The sequence below is a fragment of the Gossypium hirsutum genome, chromosome D06 (genome assembly GCF_007990345.1).
Source record: "Gossypium hirsutum isolate 1008001.06 chromosome D06, Gossypium_hirsutum_v2.1, whole genome shotgun sequence".
Taxonomy (NCBI): Eukaryota; Viridiplantae; Streptophyta; class Magnoliopsida; order Malvales; family Malvaceae; genus Gossypium; species Gossypium hirsutum.
The window spans coordinates 40,671,779-40,679,495 of record NC_053442.1 but is presented as its reverse complement, the minus strand read 5'-3'; positions in this window follow the sequence as shown (position 1 = coordinate 40,679,495).

Genomic DNA, 7,717 nt, shown 5'->3' with positions numbered 1-7,717 from the left:
AAAGGTACGGGCTAGTTGGACCTAGTTCCAACAATCTCAAAATATCAACATTACTAAAAACAGATAGCTTAAGGACTTACTTGCAAGGAAACATGGTTAGCCGAACTTCAAAGTCTCCCATAGTGGTTCGGTGATGAACAAAACCAAATGGGGAATAAAACTATTATGTTTTCTTATTTTATTAGCCTTTTATTTTTTTATTTGAATAATAAAATAACATAAAACTTTAAAATTCAAAGAAATTAAAGCATCAACCGTCCCACTACTTTTAAGGATGGTTTATTTATCCACTAACGTCATCAAATTATAAGTCTTTAATCAATTAACACCTTTAAACTAATAGAGATTGACTTCTTCAACTTTTACGATTTAGTTCTTTTTCCTTAATTAACTATCGAAACATTAAAATTTCTTAATGAAAATTTAATACAACCTTAATAACATTTCGTAAATATTTACAAAAATATTTAAAACTTGATTTACAGAAATGAGGTCCCTATACTCATCAGATCTACCCCGAAACTTAGTTTATAAAAATGTTTTCAAGCCAGCACTCTACTTTTGCATGATCATTATCAAATCTACCCCAAAACCCTTCAGCCCCAAACTTTCTAACTTTATCAACCGGGACTCATCGACCCATTACAACTGTCAGAGGAGGTGGAGGTATCACAAGAGGTACAGTAAAGAGTACAACAAGAGGTGCAACAAGAGGCGATGGTTGTGGAGCCACTAGATTATTTCTTATAAACCCAGAGAACCACTGTCCCATTAGTTTGAAGAACATATTCTTAACCTCATTTTTCGACATCAATAGGATCGATGTACTCGGGACATTATTGTACATCTCATTAGTTTCATCACATTCAGTATCAGATGGCATCTTTTAAAATCTACAAGAAAATAGGGGTCAGATCGGATTAATCCATAAACACTAGCACAGGTTTATATGACATGTACTTTCTAATCTTTATACACATTACATTTAGTCCAAGAACCGTCTCAATCGTGGCTCTAATACCACTAAATGTAACACTCAATCCCATTTCGTTACTAGAATAGGGTTTCAGAATGTTACCGTATAAGTCGAAATAATTTCATTTTAATTAGCATCCAATTACAAAATAATCGCATAAATTCATATAAGATTCACAATGAAATAGAACATATATTTACGAGTCTTAAATCGAGCCTTTGAAGTCCTAAAAATAAGTTATGAACATTCAGGGGACAAATCAGAACATTCAATAAAATTTGTAAATTTTCAAAACAGGGGTCACCCGACCATGTGTGCCTAAAATTGACCCAAATCATGCTCATTTTTCACCCAATTACTTAGGTACCTAAACACATTCAAATCCACAACTTTATAAGCCAAAAACCACCTTCAATAACACTCAAACATGTCCCTGAATTTTGGTATTTCTGCAATTTAGCCTAGTAAGTTCGCGTAACTTGAATTATATTCTTAGATGATTGAAAAATATATATTGGATTGAGAAATTGATTTGAATTGTGAACATGAGAAATTGTAAATTGAATGAAATGGAAATGAAGCTTTGAATTACATGAGTAAATATCGGGTCTCGTAGGCCCTATTTGTTATGAATATAATATTTTGAGGATATGTTGTAAAGAATTATAAAAGCACGTTAATAATTTAAAAGTTTTAATTCGGATGAAATTTTGTAACTCGGTTTAATACGTATGCAAATGTATGTCTTCTAGTAATGCCTTGTACCCTATTTCGGCGTCGAATACGAGTAAGGGGTGTTACAATGTGACATCGCTAGATTCGGTCATAACGTTTAAATCGGGTTTAGGGTGTTACAAATATGACAATAAGGCACCTCAATTACAAACCATTAAACACATCTAAACTTATGCATATTTAACCATAAATCAACCATACACATCTAACTTATTTCCATCTCAAAACATGCCATTCTTGACCTATACCATGTCAATATAAATTACCATTTGGACCATTACTCACACGCATAAAAATCACATAAGTGACACAAACCAACCACTTCCAAATGGTACCAAGCAACCAATATATACACATACCAAAAGCAACATTTAACATTTAACATTTAACATTTAACTCAAACTTTAAACATAAGTTCATCTATACATGCCATTATAACCTTGATCAAAACATCAAAAACTTTCGATATATTTGTTGGATAGTGTGATAGGTCTCCGACGAGCTTCCAAATCGATCGAGCTTCTAATAATCTATAGGACATAGGAAAGAAAACTACGTAAGCATACAATGCTTAGTAAGTTCGTAAATCATGAATATAGCTTATCATTTCAATGCACAACCTTATAATTTAAACATAATTCAACCCAACATAAGCTTGGCACAAGCCTTACCATCACCAACAATACATGTTTGTGTTTTAACACATAACTCAATAGATTCATCACATGGTAAAGTAGATTACATGAACATAGTGCCATTGAATTCATACTTTCCTTAACATAGATATACATACTTTGATCATTATCATTTCATACCTTTCCATAAGTTCATAACATAGTCAATTAGAACACTTACTGTTCCTTCCCTTTACATGCTCATTGAACCACTTAGAATAGTATCGGATATGTGGGAAAGCTCACACAAAGTGTGCTAAACATGTGGTCAAAACCATTCCTTTTCCTTTTCCTTTAGATAGCTTCTCACTCGAGCCATAAAATGGGTCTACTCACACAAGCTGACAGTCAGAATGTAAGCTACACGATGTCGCTCACACAAGCTGACAAGCTTCCGCAACAAATGCAGGACCTCAACCATCAGTAGGACATTCAAGACCAGCACCCGAAACATGGTAACCCTAGTGACATGTCAGTTGTATCCTATATATTCCTAAGGTTCACATGGGGTTTAATATTCGTCATAACGTTGTTGGATTTCCAACAATCGTTTACATGATAAATAACACAATAATAGTTGCTCACTCGAGCCATAAAATGGGTCTACTCACACAAGCTGACGATCAGAATGTAAGCTACACAATGTCACTCACACAAGCTGACAAGTATCCGCAACAAATGCAGGACCTCAAACATCAGTAGGACATTCAAGACCAGCACCTGAAACATGGTAACCCTAGTGACATGTCATTTGTATCCTATATATTCCTAAGGTTCATACGGGGTTCAATATTCGTCGTAACGTCGTTGGATTTCCAACAATCGTTTCCATGATAAATAACACAATAATATATATATCAAAATAACATTAAAACGTTATTTAGACATACGAACTTACCTCAATAACAACGATGTCTAAATAAGATCAACTAATCCGAGACTTTAGCTTTTCCTCGATCTAGATCCGTATGAGGTTTATCTTAATCTAAATAATCAAATTAAGTCCATTAATACTCATACTATTCAATTTAGTCCAAAATTCACAATTTTGCAAAATTACACTTTTACCCCCTAATTTTCAACTTCTTTACAATTTAGTCCTTAAACTCGTAAATGGAAATTTATGCAATTTCATCCACATATCATGCTAGTCGATTTACCTAGGGGCTCATATCAACCCATACAAACCACATTTTACAATTTTACCATGATATTTTACTACTTTTACAAATAAGTCCCTAAATGATAATTTCATCAAAAATCACTTTACAAAACTTATTTATTTAACAACAAGAATCATAATATTTCATTAAACTTAAAAAATCATGCAAACATGTCCATGTAAAAACCATAATCCTTTAACAATTTTGCAAATTAGTCCTTGGGCTAGATAGATTAAGCTACAACGATCCCGAAAACATAAAAATCATGAAAAACAGAATTATAAAACATACCATGCAAGCATCACAACCTAGCCAAACCCTAGAAAGCTTCTGTGGAATTTCTTCTCTTAATTTTCGATGGTGTTTCACAACAATGAAGATGATACCATCTTTTGCATTATTTTTACTTTATTTATTTATTGACTTACTTTATTAACCTTTAACTTAAACTAATTAAAACATCAATTTCAAGCCCATCTTTGTCCACTAATAATAATGGTCTAATTACCATCTAAGTCCTTTCATGTTAAAGTTTTATAGCTATTTGATACCTTTAGCCACTAGAACTCTACTTTTGCACCCTTTACTATTTAGTCCTTTTTACTTAATTAAGCATGCAAACATCAAAATTTCTTAACAAAATTTTTATATGATGCTACTAACATACCATAGACATTTAAATAATAATAAAATAAATATTTTCTCATCGAATTTGTGGTCCTGAAACCAGTGTTTCAATTTCACTGAAAACAGCCTGTTACAGCTTTGAATTGGGTAAACAAATCTGGACAACCCATTAAAGGAGTAATGAACCCAAACCATCCATGTTGGGCGGTTAACCCATCCATGTGACTTGGTAAAGCACCTAACTCAACCACCAAAATTAGCATGAGAGAATCAAGGGGTCGTCTTCCACAATTCAAGCATGTTCTCCGCCTCCTTCCACATTTCATTCAACCTCCTCAACCATACAAGGCATGTCGTCCACTCCTCCTCCTTAATTCAAGGGTCGACCATCTCTAAAGAGAAAACCAAGGGATTTGAGGCTAAAAATAGCCAAGGGACGTTAGGATTTGACAAGTATAAATAGTGGTGCTAGCTACACTTCAAGTCATCACTCACTCATCATTCATTCTTTATTCACTCACATTCCACTATTTTCTTCCATTCCTCCCAACATTTATTCACTTTCACAAAATTAAGAAAGGTTTTGAGAACTACAATTTTATGGCATTTTGAGAGCTTTGAGCTTAGTAGCCATGATAAGGAGAGAAGATAGAAGGAGGAGCAACAAGAGAAGTGCTTCGAAGATATACCAGAATCGACTTTACGTTTCTTTTTTCCTTTACTCTTTTATTTTTTTCAAGTTGATAAACATGATTGCAACTGAGTTTTATGGTTTCAATTTAATTAGAATGACTTAATTTAGTTGATTCTAAAATGATTGCAATTACTTATTTTGAGTTGTTCATACTCTGTTGATAATGTTTTGTGCATTAGGTGTTTTACTCGTTCAATTAATATCATGATTATACTTGCTCACGCATACATAATGTTGGGAAGTATTTGAATTAATTTGTTAATCTGAACAAGATAATAATTAATGGACGCAGTATTTAAATGGTGCATGTTTGATTTATTGGAAATTGAATTAATATGCAAAATTGTTACCTTGCATAACTCCTAATTATGTTGTTTGCTTATTTGACTTTCAAGTTAATTGAACATAGAAGTATGCTAAAGAGACTTAAGGATTAAAAAGTATAACTTCATAATTTATAAATTTTGAGTTAGTAAATATCCAAATTGCCATGGGAACACCATAACATTTTCAACATTATTCTTAATAATTCTAAGTTAAGTGAATGTAATTATTCTAGCTCATGCATGACATTGTGATTAAATCTTAAAACTTGCTTGCCTAATATTCTATGTGACATTATATATTGTATACTTAAATTAATTTTAGGTAGATTAATTAGTTTACACATCACACTCTTTATTATTTCCTCACATAATCAACTTGCTAAGTGTTAAGTTTGCAACTATTATTCACATAAACAATCCTTGTGGAAGCGATACTCTTTACTCACTACTTTATTACTTGTTTACGACTGTGTACAGTTGCACATCATTTGATAATTTCGCAACACGTACTAATGCCAATACATCTTTAACTTAATTAACTACTATATTTCATTCAAAACCTTAAACATACATACCTATTCATCAAGACATTGAAAATTTTAGCATTTCGTACCATTTCAAACCTCATTTGAATCCATTTACATGATATGTTCAATTAACCATGTACATACATCAACCTTTTAAATAAAAAAATGTATATAGACATAGCTTTATACCAAAATTTGACTCAACCTGGGTACATGCCATACTTAACACAAAATAGAACTTATACAAAGTTTTGATAAATCAAGAAAACATTTGCTAGATGCTAGATTTGTTGCTCGAACTATCAAAAATCTACTATATTTACGTACGAAGAGAACAAACCGTACGTTGAGAAAATCTGCTCAATGGTATTTCCATGATTCAAACCAAAACAATACGAAATTTTAGGCATATGCATGTAGTCAACCCAATCAAAATTCATAACTCATGCTTATAAAAATTCATACAACAACTTATAACACACTATAGACATGTAAAACATCATTTAACATAGCAATTTACCATATACACGTACAAACTTACCAAATACCATTCATTTCACTCGATACATAATCAATTCATAATGTCATTATATATACTATACTTATTCATTTTCTAATTTCAAATTTTACATATATACATATTCGATTGCATATATGCATTTCAACTATTCTTAAGCCTATTAGTTGTTTCATATTCAATCCTAATGCTCATTTTTTATTCATTTCACATATTGCATTTCAATTTCATTTATCATTGCACATAGCGTTTAATCAATTCATATGTTTATAAGCCTATTAAGTAGGCAAGGACTCAGAACAGATACATGGATCTTTAACCCTTGTTGCCTGACAACAATGACGCTAACATGTAATACTACCACCCTGGGTTGCCTAGCAACGATGGTTTTCACAATCTGATTATATTGTCACCCCAGGTTTCCTGGCAACAATGACTCTATATGTAAAATATACCACCCCGGGTTGCTCTACAATGATGGTTTTCAATCAATAATCTAACCCTATGGCATGCCAATTATATCTGGCTCGGTCCAAATAGCTAATATGGTAACAAAATTTTGATTCATTATATACATTATTCAAATCATATTTAATCAAATCCAAATAATCCATCAATTCTTCAAATCATCATATAAACAACATATTTCAACTCAATTTCATACCAATCATCACATATCAATCAATTCAAACAACATTCTATTCTATTCAATTTAGTTCGAGTCTCGATATTCAATCTCAACCGTAGCACTTCAATTTAATAATCCAATAAAAAATCACCTAAATAGATTGGTCTCGAATAATAGAAATACAAAAATTGAAATTTCGAGATATTTGTTAACGATTTTCGATTTTCCTTTCCCTCTCGATGGTTTCGTGTCAATGTTAGCTAAATAAAATCATAATACATGTAATGTTATCAAATTCCATTCAAATCAGAACCAATCACAATATCAAGCATATTTTATAATTTATTCAATTTAACCCCTAAACTCGCAACAAACATAACTTTCAATCCAAAGCTTCAGATTGAAGCCTAATTTAATAATTACTTATTGTGGACCTCCTATTTCTTATTTCTACAAAAATTCCATGTCAATTTTACATTTTATTCAATTTGGTCCCTAATGTACAAAACTAATAATTAAGTCTTACAATTTAGTCATTTTCTTAAACTAAGCTTAATTTCTATTAATTTAACAGTTAAAACATTCAATTCTCAGTAATGAAATCTCATCAAAACTTCACTAATTAATCAAATTGATCATTCGGTTAGCTTAATCAAGCTTCCAAGATCAAGAATCTATAAAAATCAAAGCAAAATGGCTAGGGACTTGAAATTGAAGTTAAAAGCTTGAAAACCCTTAAAAATGATGTTAGATCTTCTTCTTTTCTTCTATTCAATTGGAGAAGATGAGTTTATCTCACTTCCCTTTGAAATTTCAATTATATAGTAGAATTAATTTGCTAATTAAGTTA